The sequence below is a fragment of the Silene latifolia genome, chromosome 3 (genome assembly GCF_048544455.1).
Source record: "Silene latifolia isolate original U9 population chromosome 3, ASM4854445v1, whole genome shotgun sequence".
Lineage (NCBI taxonomy): Eukaryota > Viridiplantae > Streptophyta > Magnoliopsida > Caryophyllales > Caryophyllaceae > Silene > Silene latifolia.
Window position 1 is genome coordinate 97,809,529 of NC_133528.1, and position 22,846 is coordinate 97,832,374.

The window sequence follows — 22,846 nt, forward strand, 5'->3', positions numbered from 1 at the left end:
TCGAATTTATCGAATCTGGAACAATTTGAACAGTTTGAGTGATTGTCTGATTATAAACTCGAACCTGTGACTTTTATGTGTTTTTGTATTTGTGAACGAAAATAAAGTAACAAGGGATATTTGATTCAAGATCTATGAAGAAAATGAACCAATGGAATATTGGTTTGAGTTAGACCTATAACTCAACCGATGGTGATTGATTCCCAAGACCTACTGCTAACAATCGTGTTAATGTCTGAAATGCGTCAAACAAGAACAACGTTTGGAACGAAACACGTCGAACCTAGGGTTTACAAATCACGTGAACGTTAAAGCTTCTGCTTTATTTCTGAAACACTCAATCTATTTGAAAATAAGAATACAATGACTTCTATTTATACTAACTAAAAGACACTCCTAAACCGATTAAGGAAACAAGCTTCCTTAAACCTATCTCCTAGATCTACTCGTGTAGATTAAGACTTCTATGGCAATTATAATTGCCTTATTACACACTCCTTATAGATATAGGAAATACTTCCCTAAAACATAATAGGAAAACTTAATTTAGCAAACTAGTAAACTTTCCTAGAACCGAATAAGCTACCAATTAGGAAAGTACAACTTCTAACACAAATAGGAAATAAATAACTTATACTTCTAGGAAATAATAAAATTAAGAATCCTAGGATATGACTTCTTTTAGGAAAGAACTTGATACGTGCTTAATATATAGTCTTTTTAGCCAATTTCAGCACGTATTTCTATGCATTTTCAGACTATTTTTATGGTATTTTGCCCCGAATTGCCTACTTTAGTTCGTATTGTCCATTTTGTAGAAATGAACACGAAAGTAGTGGAATCGTACCCTTTTTCGTCCTTTTTGCATGCATTTAGAGGAGACGGGATTGTTCCAGAGTGAGATACTGCATTTGGAAGCGTCGTGGCACGCATTACGAGGCATTTGCTGGCAGACTTGAGCTGAAATGAAGATTAAGCACTCGATCGAGCAGTTTTTCCACTCGATCGAGTGGTTTCTACACCCCAAGATGGTCGATCGAGCACTTTTGTACTCGATCCTTAAGTTGCAGAAAGACCACTCACTCGATCGAGTAACTATTTGGTCGATCGAGTGGATTTTGCTGAAGAGTTGGTCGATCGAGTGGTTTTAATCCACTCGATCGAGTGGTTTCGATGGTTAATGGGCTTAATCAGCCCGTGTGTTAATTATTTCGCTAAACTTTGTTTGCTTTTCTATTTAAACCTATGTTAACTAGGTTAAGAACATCTTTTACCTATCTTTATCTTTATCAAACTTTCTACTGAGAACTTTGTTACGTTGCTTTATTCCTCTTCACTGTAACTTTATTTCGGGATTGCTTTTACTCGGATTTTGTGTTCTTTACGCCGGAATCGCTTGGATTGTAATTCCTTTCTCTTCCTTTAATAATAATTGATCTTTTGTTGCTTTAATTCTTCATTTTCGTTACAATTAGTTTCTGCCCTAATTTTCCTTATTGCAATTTATTGTTTATTTTACAATGTTTACTGCTGGAAAATTAATTGCTGTTAGTTTAATTAGCGACATGAGTAGCTAAACCCCTTTCATGTTGGGATTAGGGGATCTGCGGTAGAATTGTGACGATGTAGTAAATGTATTAGATGAATTAATCGTGAGACCTTGTCACTATAGCAATTTTATTGTATTTATTCGACTTAGTTGAGTGCACGCTTCTATGTCACCCTTTAATCTGGCTAAAATTAATCCTGGATCGAAAGATTGGACTAAATAGGCCTGCTATAAAAAGTAGACTACCCTAATGAGGATGAAAGTTAAGTTAGTGGTATTTTAGGATAGAAAGTGGACCGAAAGGACCTTTCAACATCCGTCTCACATTAGTTCGTCTGAATCATTTACAGCTGAGTTACTGGACTACCGTAGTGAACCGAATTCTCGACATGTCCCTCTCTTCTTGATAGTTTAAACCGATTTTCTTGTCTTATTTTTATTGCCCTTTTATTTCTCTTCCCTTTAAATCTCGTAGTTTAGAAATCAATTCAACAAAACCCCCCATTGTTACTTTAGGACTAGAATTAGACAGCTGATATTTACATTACCTCCCTGTGGATTCGATACTCGACTGCCTCTGCTATATTTTAGTTGAGACCGTTAGGTTTTATCCTTGATAGGGTTGCGATAGCCGTGTCAAATTTTGGCGCCGTTGCCAGGGAGGCAATTGTTTAAATTATTTGTTGTTCTTATTTTTAGTCTTTCTTTTAGTTTAAGGGACATCCGTTCCTTAAACTATTCTTATATTCTATTTGTAGCTTCTTCTTATGCGCAGGTCACAGGGTGGTGAATTATTGCCTTACAATCCTGAGATTGAGAAATCTTTGCGCGAGTTGAGGCGATCAACTAGGGTATTACCGACAGAGGAAGAGCTGAGTACTCTGTCTAGTTATTACGAGAACGCTCTGTTTGAGGAGGATCCACCTTCATCTCCAGTTTCCAATTCATCAGCTGAGACAGTCACTTCTCCAGACTTTCTAGAAATGGCTGAAGAAGCAACTATTGCCAGTCACTCTGAGCCGACAGCGGTGAATCTCTATAAGGGATTTGTATTACCAGGGGACGCAAGAAAATTCGAGCCGAAGCCGTCCTATATCAATTTGGTTGAGAGAAACCAATTTGGGGGAGCTGCAACTGAAGATGCAGCTAAGCACATGGAAACCTTTATCGATTATTGCTGTTCCATACCCCCACCGGTGGCGTGACCGGATCGATAAAAGAAACCATGTTTATTTTCTCACTCGCGATGATCTTTGCAAGGGAGTGGTATAGGGATCTGGACCGGGCCGCTCATGGGATAACAGATCGGAATTCACCGACTTTAGCATTTTACAAGAAGTACTTTTTCGCATCGAAGACTATTGCCATTAGAGCTCGGATCACGAGCATTAAACAGGGGCCGATGAGAACTTTCATGAAGCATGGGTCCGTTTCAAGAAGTTGGTGCGAACCATTCCGCACCATGGGTTCGAGAAGTGGAGTCTTTGTAATCAGTTCTATAATGGGTGTACGACGATCGAGAACTATTTTGGATGTCGCAGCCCAATGGCCGATTTCTTTGAGAACATGGGAGAGACTAAGGGGTGGAAGATCATTGATGATTTGGCCACCCATAAGGCTGAATATGGGAACTCCAGAGGCAATCAAAGAAGAGCTGCTGAATCTTCTTCTGTAGCTGCACTAGAAGCTCTTACTGCGAGATTTGACAAATATGAGTTGGGAGGAGCTTCCAAAGGAGGGATGTATCAGGTAAATGTTGTTTCAGACGGTCCTTTCGTCTGTAGAAGATGTGGAGCTGAGGGACATGTTTCAGAGAATTGTCCTAGTCCTTTTGAGCAATGTCTTCGCCTTTCAACATTACAGGCTGACGAATACTTATTATGAGCCGAATGTCCATCCCAATTTGAGGTGGACAAGCCAAAATGTGCTCAATCCTACTCCTCCTCCAAACCAGCAGCAGCCGTATATTCCTCCACACAAGAATCAACAAGGCTTTCAGAAGCCTCCGTCTTTCAATCCCCCTAACCATGGTGCATCATCTTCCGGTGGGGTGAGTGAAATAGGTGAGATAAAGTCTATGTTGCAATCCATTACAAAGCAGTTGCAGCTGAGTGATCAACAAAATCAACAGAAGGACGCGTCTATTAAGGCACTTGAAACTCAAGTTGCCCAAGTGGCAGCGAATCAATCCTCGAGAAAGCAGGGTCATTTACCGACTCAAAATGAGAAGAATCCACATGAGTCGGTAAATCTAATAGAATTGAGAAGCGGTCTTTCTTATGAGGGACCGAAAGTGTCGAAATCAGACCCGAGGAAGTCTAAAACTGATGATGAACAGTGTTCTGGCGAAAATAACGAGCTGTCAGCCAAGAAAGTGCTCGATCGACTGATTTTAGGTGGTCGATCGAGTAGAAATGGTGAAGAAACAGGTCGATCGAGTAGTTTTTCTGGTCGATCGAGTGAAGAGCAAAGTGGAGTTGGTCGATCGAGTGGAAATTGTACTCGATCGACTGCCATTGATACAAAAACTGCTCGATCGAATGAAGAAATTGGTCGATCGAATAGTATTGATGACGGGAAGCTTATTCGAGAGCCTGCTAGTGCTCGTTTAAGCGAGATATTAGCGGAAAGACCTCGTTCGAGAGGTAAGAAGCATCCAAAGGATAAAGAACTTGCACCGGAAGATACATTGGAAGCGAGAAACAAGGGACTTGAGATACCTATCACGGTTCCTTTCACGAGCAGGCTGCAGAATACAAAAGCTAATCAACAATTCGGCAAATTTGTTGAACTTTTGAAGAGCTTGGAAGTCACTGTGCCGTTCACTGAATTGCTGACAAAGGTACCCTCTTAATTAAAGTTTATGAAAGAAATTTTAGCGCGTAAGAGGACTATTAATGATAGTGAGACCGTAGCTTTGACTGAGATGGGGTCAGCCCTATTTCAAAATAAGTTACCTCTTAAGCAGTCAGATCCGGGTAGTTTTTCGATCCCTTGTCATATCGGTATGCATTTGATTGATAACGCGCTATGCGATTTAGGCGCTAGCGTGAGTGTCTTACCATTGTCTTTACCTAAGAGATTTGGTTTGACAAAGCTGAGTTGCACCAACATGACTGTCCAGATGGCCGATCGTAGTTTAACACGACCACTAGGTGTAGTAGAAGATGTACATGTTCAGATCGGGAAATTCTTTATTCCCATCGATTTTGTTGTCTTAGACATCCCCGAAGATGCACACACCCCTATCATTTTAGGGAGACCATTTTTGTCTACTGCCCGTGCAGTAATAGACGTGGGGGGGAAGACTTTGACTTTCCAGGTAGGGGACAAGGAGCTGATTTTTCATCAGTCTAAGTTCCGGAGAGCTCCCATGCAAGCCCAGCCTTGCAATTCTCTCTCTTCTATTGATCCTATTATTGACACTCCAGATGAAATTTTGGAGAATCGTGCTGCTAATGTTAACCCTCCGCCTCGAGATGAGAGCAAAAAGGAGGAAAGTTCGTCTGTTTTCCTTGCTGCAGGTACAGATGAAAGCAATGAAGGAGCTGTCAAAGGACATGGTGTAATTATTATCAATCAAATTGAAGATGATGACGTTAAAGCTGGTGATAAAGGAGCAAGGACGAGGAAAGTTCGCGCTTACGTGGATGTGAACTACTCCCCTCCTACCGTTTCAAGTGATAATTCATGCTCATGGAAGTTGAAGAGGACAGTCAATGTTGCTGAGATGACGTCCTCCAGTCAGGAGCCCACCGAGGGGCTACTGAAATTTGTTGGGAATTAAGCGGGGAAATGCCCCGTGTAACACTTTGTAATAGATAATTTTTGAATTTCTTTTGAATTTGTTTTATTGCGTTTTAATTAGGACAATTAGTTTAGACAGTTTTTAGCATGGACGTAAGACTTTAGACTGTTCTTATGCGTATTTGGTATATTGGGAAATTTTTGCGTGTGTTCTTATGCAGGTTTGGGGAAGTTTCACGCATTCCAAGGGAGAAAAGACGAAAATTCAATAGCTTACGCGAGAAAAGCCCTCGATCGAGTACTTTTTGTACTCGATCGAGTGAAAATTTGGTCGATCGAGCACACCTACAGGTCGATCGAGTAAAACAAAAAGGGAGACTTCTCGATCGAGTAGAATTCTACTCGATCGAGTGACTGGAGCATAAAAGTGCTCGATCGAGTGGATTAAAACCACTCGATCGAGTGAAATGAACAGTATACATGGAGTATTTTGCCTTAAACTCTTTTTTTTCGTTCTAAATTTCATTTTCCCCTAAATTTTCGTCTATCAAACCCTAATTGCGATTCAAACTCTCCCAAATCCCCTTTATTTCTCGCCTAATCACCAAATCCGCTTCCTACATTCCATTGTTTGCATATTAATCTTCAAAAGCCCCTCATTTTCCCCTTCCTTTGTGTTGATTATCTCGGTTTTAAAAGGGTTTTAGGGTTTGCGGGTTTAAGCTCGAAAAATCTCTATTGTTGCTTGTTTATTTGAAGATTAATTGCAATTGTAGGATCATTCTCATCAAGTAAGCATTTCTTTTACCTTCTTTGTATCCTGATTTTGATTGTTTGGAATTTTATGAGGTAAAAATCGAATTTAGGGTTTGAATATCCATTGTAGGTCGATTTTTCGACTTTAAATTGAGTTTATTGCCCTTGCTTAGCTTACTTGAAGATCATAATTCCCCTTCCTCGTTGTCTTGCATGCTTAATTCGAATTTCACATGATTTTTGTGGTTTGGTTCAGGACAGTCGAATTTTTCGACTGTCACTTCGGTTTTGCTGCTGTATCTTGCCTAGTTAGAATCTTTGTTGCGATCTTTCTGCTGATTGTTAACTGAAATCGCACTCTCGTCGATGCTTAGCCATGTTTTCACTGAACCTTTGCACAGGAACTACGATTAGGGCTGTTTAAGTCGAATTGTTCTCACTTGATGCTTTGCACAGGAACCTTTGCACTGCTTTAATTAACCTCAGTTGTTCTCACTTGATGCTGTTGTTAACTGCCACTCCCGTCCCCTATCGCCATTACATGCTGTAATTCGAATTTGTTTGAAGATTGTTGGGAATTCTATGCTGTAGAGTCGAATTATTCGACTTTTAGGGGATTTATATGCTGCCACATGCTGGTTTTACGTGTTGTTTTAGCCACGGTTAGCAGCTATTTTCTTATCATACCCCTTACCCTCTGTTGCAGGATGGATTCTAGTTCTTTACCATCTACTAGTTCGTCCTCCAGCCCGTCCTTGAGTGAGTCAGTGGCCCCTACTGTTGCCGCTACCACCGCCTTAGTCACCACTCCAGCCCCAGTTTTCCTTGTTTCAGCTGCAGGCTGGACGGTTTTTACTCCAGCTAGCTCAGCTGCTAGCCCAGTTCAGGCTACCACTTCCTCTACGGTCACCACCACAGCTAGCACTACTGCTAGTTCCTCTTCAGCGGTGACCACAGTAGCCACTACCTCTGCACCACCCCCTGTTTTTACACCTGTGGCGGACTCGCCAGCAGTCGCAGCTGCCTATAGAGCAGCCCTGGTTCCTCACACCGTCGCTTTACGGGCTTCTGCCTTGAGTTCCAGAGGCCGGGGTCGTAGACAGTCTCTAGCTACGCGAGCTCCGGTTACCTCTACTTCTGCTCCTAGCACTTCTACAGCTGCTGCTTCTGCTTCCGCCTCTACTTCTGGCACTGTTACAGTCCGAGGGGACACCTCCCTCGACTCTCACCCAGATTATCCGCAGGTATTATTCGTTAACGCTTTACACCGTACAAAATTTTATAACCTTCTTAAGTGTTGATGCGACCATAATTGGCGCATATTTAGCCCCCGAATTACCATTGTTTCTATGCTTTTTAGTGCCTATTTGGGTCATTTCTTATCTTTAGTTCTTTGTTTTGCATATTCTTTGAGATTTTGATCCCTTGGTAGGAAAGGAGTAAGAATCTTGCATTTTCATGGCAAAACAAGGCTAAATTGATCATATTCAATGACCAAGCATCAAGGAGAGACAAGACTAGAAGGCCTTTGTACATAGCATAGTAGAAGAGCATTGTTGAGAAAAGGATCCTTGAGTCCCCAAGGAAATCCCCAAGGAATTCATGAAGAAAAGGGAAGAAAAAGAAGAAGGAAAGTCATTGAGCTACAATCCGAACGGATTGTAGAGAATCCGTCCGTCCTCGCCAGTCCGAGCGTCCTCACCAGGAATCCGCTCGGATTGCCCATGCCCAGTCCGTGCGTCTTGTTCCTTGATCCGCTCGGATCGTCCATCCCAAATCCGGCCGTCCCGACTCCCAGCCGCACGGATCACAGCACAGCACAGTTTCGTTCTTCAAGCTACGAAATGAAGAAGCCCTTCTCTCGGACAATCCCGGAGGCTCCTTGCTCAACTTAAAAAGTGTAATTACTAGTTTAGCCCTTAGTTAACCCTAATGCATCCTCCCTAATTTTCACTATAAATACCCCATTAGTCTAATTAGAGGAGCATGTTCTTCTTATCAATAATTAGTGTAGTTAATATCAATCAAATCTCTCTTCAATATTGTAATCAAATATTAATCAAGTTTTAATCCAAGTTTTAGTTCCTTAATCTCTCTCTTGTTCTTACTTTATTTTGGGTAATTGAAGATTATTTGGGTTATTATTGGGAGATTGACAACCTCTCAATCTAGGATTCAAGTACTTCTATTATTCTTGCTTTATTATTGGAATCATTAGTAGGTATAATCTCTTAATCCATTTTTAATTATTGCTAATTACTTTCATTTATTCATCATGTTTCATTATGTTAGTATGATTGACAACCTTTCTAGCATGATCAATATGATAATGAGTGAGTAGTCTCTTAGCTAGGGTTTAATGGGTGATTAGGGGAAACCAACATGGGGAATGATTCATGCTTAAATTAATATGCTTTCATATCTTATTTGCTTGCTTGTTTTGATCTTAATGCATGCACATGTTATATTTGATGAAATGCTAAGCCTATGAATCCTTGCATTTACTATCATCTTCTATCCTTTCAACTTGACTTGTAAGACATAACCCAACTCGAGTCTTGTTAGACCATGCATGTGTTAAGTAGGGAAGATTAAGTCGACTTGTAGGTGTTGTACAATCCAAGAGATTCGGCCCCGGGACCCAAACTTTCCTAGGATTGTAAGATATAACCCAACTCAATCCATCACAACAATAATTGCTTGCTTATAATTTGAGAACATGTTTGTATGATCATATCCCATGATTCCCCTATGAACCCATGACACCCTAGTGCTTTTAATCAATTGTTTACACCCTTATTTCATTTACCTTGTTAGTTTATTTTCATTGCTATTTTAGTTTAGTAACCTTCTACATCAACCCAATTTGTGACACCCCTAGACACCGCTAGTTACAATAGAATCTTCATTTCAATACCCGTCCCTTGGGATCCGACCTTTACTTGCCTCTTTACTAATTGTAGAGTTGTTTGTGAAGTATAAATTGTGTTTTGTATCGACCATTGACCAACGACCACATATGCTTAATTGTGAACACCAAATGGCTCCGATCAAAAATGGCGCGTTGTTTCGGGGACGGTGTTTAATTGATTTAAGATTTCTTTTATTGTTTTTAGTTGTGTCTTTTTCACCTTGGGGAAGTAAAACTCCTCAAGGATTGTTCTAATTGTTTTTGAGTTGTTTGATATTTTGCATGTCTAGAAGGTTACAAAGAGATTTGTTACCTTTTGACCGTGAAATCGAAAGAACCTTGACGAATAATAGGAGACTTGTTAGGAGGAATTTGGGAGGTGTTGGTGAAGTTGTTCAACCCACTAGTGAGTTTGTCAATCCTTTCGCAATAGAAGGAGAAGAGAACCCATTAAACAATACCACACAAAATCCACCTACAATGCCTAAATTCTCGTCACACTCTATACCCACCGAGGAGGATCTACCAAACGGTACTCCTACCCCACAACATCTTACCGGAAACTTTATTGCCAAGTCCGCCTTCATCCAACTAGTTGAGAGGAGCCAATTCGGGGGAATGCCTAGTGAGGACCCTCATTCTCATATGGAAACATTTTGTGATTATTGTGAAGCTATCTCTCAAACGGGCGTGACTCAAGACCAAATAAGATGGGTCTTATTTCCTTTTTCGTTAATCGGCACCGCAAAACAATGGTTGAAGGGCCTTGATAAGGCCACCCTTGGAATAGATTCTTGGAAGAAGCTAGCTCTAGCTTTCTACAAAAATTTCTACCCACCGGAAAAGACTAATATGCTAAGAGCTCAAATTACGGGTTTTAAGCAAAGGGATGAAGAATCTTTGTATGAAGCTTGGGAGCGGTTCAAAGGTATTTGTCGCTCATGTCCTCACCATGGACTTAGCGAATGGTTTTTAGTGCAACAATTTTGGAATGGTTTATATGAAGATTCAAGGAACATTCTCAATATGGGATCAAATGGAATGTTCACCGAAGTTGATGACAATCAAACATGGAACAAGATTGAGGAAATGGCGGTCCATAATTCGCAATATAGTAGGCCTCACAAGGCTACTAGAGGAAAGTATGAAGTGGACACCGTTACTCAATTGGGTGCTCAACTTAGTGCTCACATTGACACAATCAACTTGAAGTTTGAACAAGCTATGGCTAGACTTGAGGAAAGCTCAAAATCATCAAAGCATCATGTCAATGCCATGACGGCATCCTCATCAATCCCAAGCGGGATATGTGAGAATTGTGGAACCTTAGGTCATGACTCAAGCGAGTGTAGGGGAACAACCGAGCAAGTCAATGCTTTCCAAGCTTACAAAAGCGGTACCCCTTATTCAAATTTTTACAATGAAAACACCAAGTTCCATCCAAATCTCTCATACAAAAGCCAAAATGTCCAAAACCCTCAAACAACATACACTCCACCACCCATGAGAAATCAAAACCAAAGACCCTTTTTCAATCAAAACCAAGGTTACCAAAATCAAAATCCATACAATCACCACAATGACCAAAGTTTTGATGTCCAAAAAGCGGTCCTTCAAATGCAAAAGAATCAACAAGAATTTTTCACCCAAATGCAAAAAGATAGCCAAGCAAAAGACACCACCATCAACAACATTCTAGCTCACACCAAGATGTTGGAAACACAATTGACCCAACTAGCATCTTCGAGCTCACAAAGACAAAAGGGGCAATTACCACCTCAAGGTAATCCCCCTAGACATGAAACGGTTAGTGCCATTCACTTGAGAAGTGGTACAAGGTATGAAGCACCGAAGGAGCAAGTTGAGAATGAAGTTGTGGTGCAAGGTCCCAAAGAAGGGGAATCATCAAAAGAAGAAAGTTCAAAGAAAAATGAAGACAAAGCCAAAGAAAAGGAGCCCATTGTGATTAGACTTCCTTTTCCAAGTCGTCAAGCCAAGCCTAAATTTGATGATCAACTTGGAAAGTTCATGGAAATTGTGAAGAACTTAGAAGTCTCAATTCCTTTCACGGAATTAATCAATCACGTTCCGGCCTATGCAAAGTACATGAAAGATATCCTCACAAAGAAGAAGTCGATCCGGAAACTTGAGACTATCGCCTTCACTAAGGTGAGTAGTGCCATACTTCAAGGGAGTTCACCTCCAAAGTTAAAGGATCCGGGAAGCTTCTCAATACCGTGTACCATTGGCGACACAACGATCAACAAAGCCTTATGTGATCTAGGGGCTAGTGTGAGTGTCATGCCGTACTCGGTAAGTAAAAGGTTGGGAATGGGAGAGCTTAAATGTACCAATATCACTCTTCAAATGGCCGATAGATCGACGAAGACACCGCTAGGGATATGGGAAGATGTCCCCGTGCGAATTGGGAAGTTTTTCATCCCGGTGGACTTTGTCATTGTTGATATGGAGGAAGATTCCAACATTCCAATCATCTTAGGAAGACCTTTCCTACACACCGCGGGTGCAGTGATTGATGTGAAGCATGGAGAGCTCACTCTAGAAGTGGGAGATGAAAGCATAACTTTTAATCTTGACAAGACCATGAGAGCTCCTCGTTTGCATGAACCATGTTTCATGATTGATCATTATAGCCGAAAAGATGAGAAGAAGAAATCGGAACTCCAATGGAGGAAGAAAGTTGAAGATGCTCCATTCAAAGAGCAAGTGAATTGTGATAAGGAGAGCTTGCAAAGCTCATCAAAATCAACCAAGGAAGAAGATGATGGCCTCATTAGCCAAGAGAAGAAATTGGGAGACTTGTCTCCATCCAAGCAAGAGATTTTCAATGATCAACTCAATGAAGTTTGTGGTCTTTGGGACGACGAATTTGAAGGGATCTTTAATCCCTACATTGGGCATGCCATCGATCATGATCAACAACAAGAACCACGGTCTATTGAGGACCTCTACCATAACAATGAACAAGCTTTTGATTACTTCTTCAAGGTGTTAAGCGACATCAACAACACCTTGAACATGCCTCCTTGACATCTCATCAAGAATGAGAGTTTGGTGGAGTCCTCCCTAAACCACCACTTGTAAATATTTCTAACTCCCTAACTTACATTTAATTTTTGCATTGCATTTTTGTCATTTTTGGATTTATTTTTACTTTGATCAAAATAATTGTCATGAAAAGAGAGAAGTGAGGGAGGGACTAATGATTTAATTGATGTGTAGTGCTTTACCTTAGTGTGGGGATGGCAATTGCCTAGGCTATTCATGCCTTAGTAGTGCCCCCGCAATGAAGAACACAAGATTTGAAAGAAAGAAAGAAAGAATGATAAGGGAATACGTTGGTGCACGGATAGAATCGAACGTGTACACAAGGACCAATCCGAGCGGATTCCCGAGAATCCGCCCGTCTGCGAGAGGATCCGAGCGTCCCGCCGAGAAGACGCCTGCGTCTTGGGCCGAGCTGAAAATCGCAAAATTCTTGATCGTTGAAGAATCCGAGCGGATTTCGGAAAGACGCCCGTCTCACGTAATCCGTCCGTCTTGTGGACAATCCGCCCGTCTTGCAAACCTGAAGAAAAACAAAGAAAAATCTCTCGGACAAGAATCCGTCCGTCTCAAGCGAAATCCGCCCGTCTCGTCTCAACAGAATCCGAACGGATTCCCAGAATCCGCCCGTCTCTAGGCGGGATTTTTGAAAATTTGAAGTCAAGAATCCGAGCGGATTGCGCCTAATCCGCACGGATTGTCCCTGCGTCCTAATATTGTCGAGTTCTTTAAATACCCACCCCACCTTCATTCATTCATTCATTCACTCATAAACACTACCCATAACATCAAAACCCTCATCCTCTCCATCTCAAAAACAAAACCCTCAACAAAACTCACCAAAATCAAATCAAACCATCTTTCAAATAACAAATCAATCACTCCATCTTCATTAATAATCAAAACCAAGAACAAAATCTTCACCTTTGAATTGATTTTTGTTCCCATAAAGGCAAAGCCTTTCACTTTCAAAATCGATTTGGGCATTCTACAAATTGAAGATTTTTGATCTTTTTCTTGGTTAGCTCATCAAATGGCAAGAACAAAGGGAGCAACAAAAGCAAAGGCAAAGGCAACAAAGGCACCAAAGACTACAACTCTCTCTCAAAGGCAAAAAGCTCTACAAATGAAGAAAGCTTTGGCAATGGTGGTATCAACACCAAGCTTGGAAGTGCAACCACCTCAACAAATCCCTATGGAAGCATCGCCCTCTACTCCGGTAATTAATCAACTCTTGCATTATCCGGAGGTAACATTCATTTCCGACTCCCATAGAAATACATTTGTCAAGTTTGCTATGAGACAAATTCAATCCACCAAATTCATATGCCAAGATGCTTTAGAGAAGTTGGGTATTCTTGAACAAACAAGAATCTTTTTCAATGCCATGGGTTTAAAGAAATTGTTTGAAATGGAGGAAGTAACATACCCCTCCCTTGTCTTGGAATTCTTAAGTTCTTTAAAAGTGACAAAAGTTGAGAATAGGGAAAACATTGAGTTTCGTCTAGCTAACACTAGTAGACGCATTTCCTTTCCGGAATTGGGTGCAATTTTGGGTCTTAGCGATGAACATAAATTCTATAAGCAATATGGGAAGTATGATCCCGAGCCTCTTTGGGAGGCAATCTCCGGGAAGAAATTTGAAGATTTTAAAGCTTGTCGTGCTCTTTTGGTCCATCATCCGGGCATAAGAATATGGCACAAAGTTGTGGGAAATACCATAATTGCTAGGAAAGACACCAATCATTTCACGGGACTCGATTTTATTCTCCTTGAATCAACTTTGAATATTGGAAGAATTCACACCAAGCCTTACAATTCTTTGAGGCTATTGGTTGATAGATGGCTCCATATAGATAGTGGGAAGAAGGGTCAAACCGTAATTGTTAATGGCGGCCTTGTCACGGTCCTAGCCAAGCACTTTGATCCTAATTTCAATAAGGATAGCAAGTACAAGGCTAAGGATGGTGGCCATCTCATTGATATGTCCACCTTGATTAACAAGTTTAAGTGGGTTGTTCACAATTCCCTTGATACCAAGTATGGGTGGCTTACAAGTGAGGCTCGATCATTCACTTTACCCGCAAAGATTTGCCGTCTTAGTGTCCACCGGACCAACTATTTACTTCCCCTATCCGAAGAAGCCGAGTACATCATTCAACAACAAAAGGGTGATCATGAAACCCCCTCCTCTTCCATTGTTATACCACCTTACCCCTATGATTATGAAGAGTTCAAACCACAAGGAGTTGAAATTGGGAAAGATTATGTCACTCTTCTAATGCAAGCCATGCACAAGCAAGCTTATGAAGATCGGAAGAATGCTTATTTGGCTCAATATCCTCCCCTCCTACATCTAGCTAGGCAAGGACTCCTTGATCCATCTTGTCCTTTGCCTAGTTGGGCGGATAGAGAAGCCTTGTTTCCGGGTGCATCTAGGGAAGTGGTGGAAGACAATGAGGTTGTTGGAAATGATGAGGAGATTGATGATACTATTGAGGAAGAAGCAAGTGGAGATGAAGAAAGAGATGGTGAAGATGGTGAAGATAATGGTGAAGATAATGATGATGAAGAAAGCAAAGAAGAAAGTGACAAGGAAAGTGGCAATGTGACCACTTCTCATGAGGGAAGTGGTGATGATAGTAGCATGATGGAAGACTAGCCTTGGAGATTCCTACTCTCCCACGGTTTGTCTATATCTCTTTGTATTTTATTTTCATTTTGATCATTGTTGGTTTAGTCCTAGCAACATCATAAGGACTCACACCTCGGTTCCTTTGAGGTGTTCTTTATTGTTCCCACTTTTGTAAAATCCAAAATGACAATCTAGTCTCATGCATAGCATAGCATGTGCATAAACTCCCCCATGCTTTGACATTAGCAATAGTGTCTTGCTTGGTTTGGGGAAGTTAATGCATACGCAACGGGAGGTAATTTAAATTATCCTCTCCGTCATAACAAAAACCATGCATCATGTACTATAGCTTAGTGTAGAATTGCATTTAGTATAGAAATCATGCATCATTCTTTGCATAATTTCCATCATTTTGGCCATTGAGGACAATGCCCATATTAGTGTGGGGATGGGAATTCTAACTCTTAACTTTTATTCAAAAATCATAAAAATTTGAAAAATTGAAAAAACCAAAAACAAGTTCATTTCCTTTGTATATATTGTCTTGTATATATTGTGTTTGTTTCATCCTTGTTCACTTTGATTGACTACGCCACATCCGAGACATGAGGATATTGAAGACCGCATGGTATGATCTTTCCAATCTCCTTTCTCCTCTTTATGTTAATGACTATGTGGCTTTATTTTGATTGATGCGGTAAAACAATGTGAACTTAGGATTGCATTTAGTTTATATGTCATATTAGTTGGTAGAATCATTTGCATTAGGATGTATATATGCTAGTTGCATCATGGCATGTAGTTTGCATGTTAGAAAATTTTTGCGAAACCGTCTACTTGGGAAGCTTGACAAGTGTATATAGGCCCTAGTAGATGCTTTTTATTCTTAAGACTTTGCTTGATAGAATGCTTGTAAAACACCCTAGGATGTGTCATGCTAGTATCCTTTGACCCATGGTTTAAGGCCGAGTCAAGAGTACCTTGTGGTGTGATAACTCCTTGGCTACCGTTTATTCCAAGGTGACCCTTGAAACCATGCATACTTCCATCATTCATCCATGTTCTACCATACATTTTTGTCATCAAAGGGAATGGGCACAAAACAAAAAGAAATCAATTTGAGTTCAATGAAATGAAAAGTGAAAGAAAGTTTGCAAAAATGCATCAAAAGAAAAGAGGAGCAAAAATAGAACTCCTAAAGCTTCAAAAATAAGGCACCCTCGTTACTAATTGGGGTGACTTTGAAAATGTTCAAAAAGAAAATGCAAAAAGTTGTCAAGTATTGAAATGCCAAAAATCAAAAAGAAATGGCAAGAAAGTGTTCTCAAAAAGTCAAATGCCAAAGAAATTTGGGGGGAAAACAAAAACAAAAGCAAACTCCCAAAATGAAACTCAAACATCTATCGATCCCTTTATCCATCGTATCCATTTTTGTGCATGGTAGAGAGGGGACGACCCTTCTTCTTGTCTAGGCAAGAGGGGGAATTCCGCGATCCTCCAGTGTTTCTAACACCATAGGGAGTCTATTCTTGACAAAAGCATTTAACGATTGAGGACAAAGGTACCCTAGCTTGACACATTTTGGACGTGATTTATTGGTATCCTTCTAGGCTTAGTAGTTTGAACAAATTGCATCTATGAAGGATTGTGTACCCTTGAATTGCTTCCCTTGTAGATAATTTCCGCCACTTAGATGAGGAAAGTGGCTATTCTTTTTGTAGATGCATCCATTACTTGATTTTGTGTGCTTAATGTTTGGATGTGTCGCCATTTTGGCAAGACCCACCTTGCCTTGCAAGAAGGCATCCTACCTCATGGTTGTCTTGTTGTGAGTTGAAGGGGCGGAGTGAGACCGCTAATTGTCTCATATCGGCTATTATTATTAGGTTAGGTTAGTTTTGGTCCTAGTCTTTGTCACCTCTTTACTCGGGACGAGCAAAGGTTCGGTTTGGGGATATTTGATGCGACCATAATTGGCGCATATTTAGCCCCGAATTACCATTGTTTCCATGCTTTTTAGTGCCTATTTGGGTCATTTCTTATCTTTAGTTCTTTGTTTTGCATATTCTTTGAGATTTTGATCCCTTGGTAGGAAAGGAGTAAGAATCTTGCATTTTCATGGCAAAACAAGGCTAAATTGATCATATTCAATGACCAAGCATCAAGGAGAGACAAGACTAGAAGGCCTTTGTACATAGCATAGTAGAAGAGCATTGTTGAGAAAAGGATCCTTGAGTCCCCAAGGAAATCCCCAAGGAATTCATGAAGAAAAGGGAAGAAAAAGAAGAAGGAAAGCTGCTGAGCTACAATCCGAACGGATTGTAGAGAATCCGTCCGTCCTCGCCAGTCCGAGCGTCCTCACCAGGAATCCGCTCGGATTGCCCATGCCCAGTCCGTGCGTCTTGTTCCTTGATCCGCTCGGATCGTCCATCCCAAATCCGGCCGTCCCGACTCCCAGCCGCACGGATCACAGCACAGCACAGTTTCGTTCTTCAAGCTACGAAATGAAGAAGCCCTTCTCTCGGACAATCCCGGAGGCTCCTTGCTCAACTTAAAAAGTGTAATTACTAGTTTAGCCCTTAGTTAACCCTAATGCATCCTCCCTAATTTTCACTATAAATACCCCATTAGTCTAATTAGAGGAGCATGTTCTTCTTATCAATAATTAGTGTAGTTAATATCAATCAAATCTCTCTTCAATATTGTAATCAAATATTAATCAAGTTTTAATCCAAGTTTTAGTTCCTTAATCTCTCTCTTGTTCTTACTTTATTTTGGGTAATTGAAGATTATTTGGGTTATTATTGGGAGATTGACAACCTCTCAATCTAGGATTCAAGTACTTCTATTATTCTTGCTTTATTATTGGAATCATTAGTAGGTATAATCTCTTAATCCCTTTTTAATTATTGCTAATTACTTTCATTTATTCATCATGTTTCATTATGTTAGTATGATTGACAACCTTTCTAGCATGATCAATATGATAATGAGTGAGTAGTCTCTTAGCTAGGGTTTAATGGGTGATTAGGGAAACCAACATGGGGAATGATTCATGCTTAAATTAATATGCTTTCATATCTTATTTGCTTGCTTGTTTTGATCTTAATGCATGCACATGTTATATTTGATGAAATGCTAAGCCTATGAATCCTTGCATTTACTATCATCTTCTATCCTTTCAACTTGACTTGTAAGACATAACCCAACTCGAGTCTTGTTAGACCATGCATGTGTTAAGTAGGGAAGATTAAGTCGACTTGTAGGTGTTGTACAATCCAAGAGATTCGGCTCCGGGACCCAAACTTTCCTAGGATTGTAAGATATAACCCAACTCAATCCATCACAACAATAATTGCTTGCTTATAATTTGAGAACATGTTTGTATGATCATATCCCATGATTCCCCTATGAACCCATGACACCCTAGTGCTTTTAATCAATTGTTTACACCCTTATTTCATTTACCTTGTTAGTTTATTTTCATTGCTATTTTAGTTTAGTAACCTTCTACATCAACCCAATTTGTGACACCCCTAGACACCGCTAGTTACAATAGAATCTTCATTTCAATACCCGTCCCTTGGGATCCGACCTTTACTTGCCTCTTTACTAATTGTAGAGTTGTTTGTGAAGTATAAATTGTGTTTTGTATCGACCATTGACCAACGACCACATATGCTTAATTGTGAACACCAAATGGCTCCGATCAAGTGTGTGCATGTACCTTCCCGATTTCTAGAGGAATCGGCGCTTACGAGACTCGGCATTTACGGGTCGGTTTGTGACTTACTACGGGCCACGGGGATGCCTGGCCTCATCACTATGAGAGGCCGTACCTTTTTAGAGCTGAGTCTCGAGTTTCTCAGCTCTTTCACCTTCTCCCCTGATGCGCACAAGACTGACCCCGACAGCCTTTCAGTCTCCTTCCGGTTGTTTAACCGGACTTTTCCGATGCCATTAGCGGAGTTTGGTAGGTTACTTGACCTTTCCTCTACGGGCTTGATTGCTGCCCCGAGGAAGGTCTACCGTCAGCTTTGGCGGTGTCTGGCCCATACCACTTTTAGGGAGCGAAAGCTCCATCAGGTCCACCTACCCCCTGTCCATGTTTTCCTTAGACTGATGGGGAGCACTATCTTCGGCCGAAAGGAGCCAAACAACATTACCAACAACGAGCTCTCCATCCTGGGCGGTTACCTGAACGTCGACTGCGAGGGTCCCTTCACCCTCAACATTGCCCACTTGACCGCCTAGTACCTTCTGAGCCATGGGAAGAAGGAGGCGGGAACCATTGCCTGCGGTGGCATAGCCACTATTCTTGCCCGCCGCCTTTTCCTTGTTTGGCCTCGTGACCTGCAGTACCTCCAGGGAGAGAGGCTACTGAGTCTGGATGCCATGCTCTCTCAGCATTGGCTGACCCCAGACTACCAGACTTGGAAGATTGACGGCTCCTTGTCTGTTGACTTACCCTGTCAGACTCTCCCCCGTCTTGAGCCCTTGCCTACTGTTGCAAAGGGCCACCGTCTGCCACCACTACCTCTCCTTCACCTTCCACCCAGACCTACTCCTGCTCCTGATGCACCTGCCGCCAAGAAGCGGCGACTTGAGACTGGAGAGGGGTCCACACCTTCAGGGAGTACCCAGCCTTCCACGGCTACTCCTAATCCGACCCCTACTCCCACTACTACTACCACTCTTACTCCTACTCCACCATCCACTGACCAGACTGAGCCGGTTTTACCGGCCACTTTTAGACTACCTCCTCCCTTTGTGGCGCCCGCGGTCCTGGACCAAGGGGGCGCCGTTTACGGTTTGTTGCGTGAGATTGCAGAGCGTCAGGCTCGTATGGAGAGGGACTTAGCCTTGACCCTACACCCTCTGTACGAGTACCACTTGCGGCGACACAGACCGATCCCGGAGTACAGGGCGGAGGTTGGCCGTGAGAGCAGTGACGACGACGACGACGAGTAGCTACTGGTCTACTCACTTCCCCAGTTTTCTAGCTGGTTTGGGGAAGTTCGTATTTTCGTATGTATCTCTTACTCTTTTATTTTGTTTCCTTTATTTTATTGTTTTTATTTAGTTGGTTGTATATTCCCGTTCCCCTGTATATATCTGCTGGTGTATGCTGGAGGACAACGAGGGCGTTGTCCGTTTTGGTTTGGGGAGGGTATTGCATCCTTTTGAGTCTGCATCTGCATCTGTTATTGCATTCACGTTTACTTTTCAGCTTGCATTGTTGTTTATTTTCATAAAAATAAAAAAAAATCCAAAAAAATTAGAAAATTTCAAAAAAAATCAAAACAATTTCACGTTTATTTTTGCATATAGGTTTAGTCGGAACGGTAGATTTCCATGATGACAATGCACTATAACTTGTCAATTTACTTGAGCCTTGCACTTTATTGATAGTTATTAGCTTTGTCATACGCATAGTCTACGAATTTCTGTTCAAATATAAGCTGACTGTTTAGACTTGACTTATAAATTGGCAAACTACTTAAAAATTCTGAGATATTAGAGCCCATAACTGGTGACATTCATGACCAGTTCATTGGGAATTTTGAGTAGTACTCCTTGCATAGCATGTTTATCTATTTTGCACATTTATAACATTCAATTTCTCGTCAATTGCACATATTCGGGTTTGTGGTTGGTGTCACATGCAGGGAGGTGCTTGCAAATTTCCCTTTCCTTATATTTTTCACCCATTTAACTCCACATTAGCCAAATTTGCCTTTTTGACCCATTAGCTACATCCCAAACTAAGCCTACCCAATCAAGCTAGTTAGTATGTTCTTTTGAGGTATATTTTCCATTGCAGTTTGGTCCGTATTACTTGTTTGGAGTTGGTATAAGAATTGAGGAAGGAGAAAAAGAGAAAAAAAAGTATTGAAAAAAAAAAAAGAAAAACGTGAAACAGAAAAGAAAAAAAGAAAAAAAAAATGAAAAAAAAGAATATCACGTGTACAGTGAAAGGAAAAGAAAGAATTGGAAAAAGTTTGATTTATTTGATTTGGTTCATTCAGACGGTATTAAAAAAGGGAAGTTTGTGACCGTCTGACTCCTCCGTTTTATTCCATATTTTTTGAGGAGATCGTGTTTGAGTTTAGTGAGTTGTGTGCCAATTGAAGGGCACTTGTTCTTAGTTCTTCAGTCAGTTGAGATTCGGATGGTTTATTATGGTCCTGTTAGGGACTAGCTTGACGCTTTTACCTCCACATTTCCATAACATGTTTTGCCTTTCTCACCTGAACCTCACTATTCCCAAATTATTTGTAAGCCCTCGGCTGTGACGGACATTATTGGTTGGAGTGTGTGCATTAGTACTTGAATTGTCTTTCATTTTTGTTGCATGCATGCTATGTAGGTCGCAGTTAGGTGAGTGACTGTCTTTTCTCCTCTCTTTTACATATAACATTCACCCTTTGCTTCATGAGAGAAGAGTGACCACGAGAGAGTCCGATTTTGTTGGTCTTGCAAGGTCGATAGGTTGGCTATACTTCTGAACAGCTTATAATTTGTTTTTGCGTATTGACTGCTTAGCTTTAACTGTTAATTTTTGTTGCATTAAATTGGTTCAAGTAGACAAGTTAAGCTAGCTCTGAGTTATCATTTCCGTTCCATTAGTTTAGTTTTGAGTTTACTCGAGGGCGAGTAAAGGTTTGGTTTGGGGAGATTTGATACGTGCCTAATATATAGTCTTTTTAGCCTATTTTAGCACGTATTTCTATGCATTTTCATACTATTTTTATGGTATTTTGCCCCGAATTGGCTACTTTGGTTCGTTTTGTCCATTTTGTAGAAATGAACGCGAAAGTAGTGGAATCGTACCCTTTTTCGTCCTTTTTGCATGCATTTAGAGGAGACGGGATTGTTCCAGAGTGAGATACTGCATTTGGAAGCGTCGTGGCACGCATTACGAGGCATTTGGTGGCAGACTTGAGCTGAAATGAAGATGAAGCACTCGATCGAGCAGTTTTTCCACTCGATCGAGTGGTTTCTACACCCCAAGATGGTCGATCGAGCACTTTTGTACTCGATCCTTAAGTTGCAGAAAGACCATTCACTCGATCGAGTAACTATTTGGTCGATCGAGTGGTTTTAATCCGCTCGATCGAGTGGTTTCGATGGTTAATGGGCTTAATCAGCCCGTGTGTTAATTATTTCGCTAAACTTTGTTTGCTTTTCTATTTAAACCTATGTTAACTAGGTTAAGAACATCTTTTATCTATCTTTATCTTTATCAAACTTTCTACTGAGAACTTTGTTACGTTGCTTTATTCCTCTTCACTGTAACTTTATTTCGGGATTGCTTTTACTCGGATTTTGTGTTCTTTACGCCGGAATCGCTTGGATTGTAATTCCTTTCTCTTCCTTTAATAATAATTGATCTTTTGTTGCTTTAATTCTTCATTTTCGTTACAATTAGTTTCTGCCCTAATTTTCCTTATTGCAATTTATTGTTTATTTTAAAATGTTTACTGCTGGAAAATTAATTGCTGTTAGTTTAATTAGCGACATGAGTAGCTAAACCCCTTTCATGTTGGGATTAGGGGATCTGCGGTAGAATTGTGACGATGTAGTAAATGAATTAGATGAATTAATCGTGAGACCTTGTCACTATAGCAATTTTATTGTATTTATTCGACTTAGTTGAGTGCACGTTTCTATGTCACCCTTTAATCTGGCTAAAATTAATCCTGGATCGAAAGATTGGACTAAATAGGCCTGCTATAAACAGTAGACTACCCTAATGAGGATGAAAGTTAAGTTAGTGGTATTTTAGGATAGAAAGTGGACCGAAAGGACCTTTCAACATCCGTCTCACATTAGTTCGTCTGAATCATTTACAGCTGAGTTACTGGACTACCGTAGTGAACCGAATTCCCGACATGTCCCTCTCTTGTTGATAGTTTAAACCGATTTTCTTGTCTTATTTTTCTTGCCCTTTTATGTCTCTTACCTTTAAATCTCGTAGTTTAGAAATCAATTCAACAAAACCCCCCATTGTTACTTTAGGACTAGAATTAGACAGCTGATATTTACATTACCTCCCTGTGGATTCGATACTCGACTGCCTCGGCTACATTTTAGATGAGACCGTTAGGTTTTATCTTTGATAGGGTTGCGATAGCTGTGTCAGAAGTCTCGACACCTCTTCCTTGGGCGCCAAGTAACT

General features: G+C 40.8%; 1 non-coding gene across 1 annotated transcript; it reads right to left on the minus strand.

Annotated features, from left to right (window-relative positions):
- Window positions 1-9,815: 9,815 nt before the first annotated feature.
- On the minus strand, window positions 9,816-9,922 carry LOC141650584 (small nucleolar RNA R71). The gene has a single exon (XR_012546608.1). It is a non-coding gene; the product is annotated as a small nucleolar RNA R71 (small nucleolar RNA).
- Between the last annotated feature and the right edge of the window lie 12,924 nt (window positions 9,923-22,846).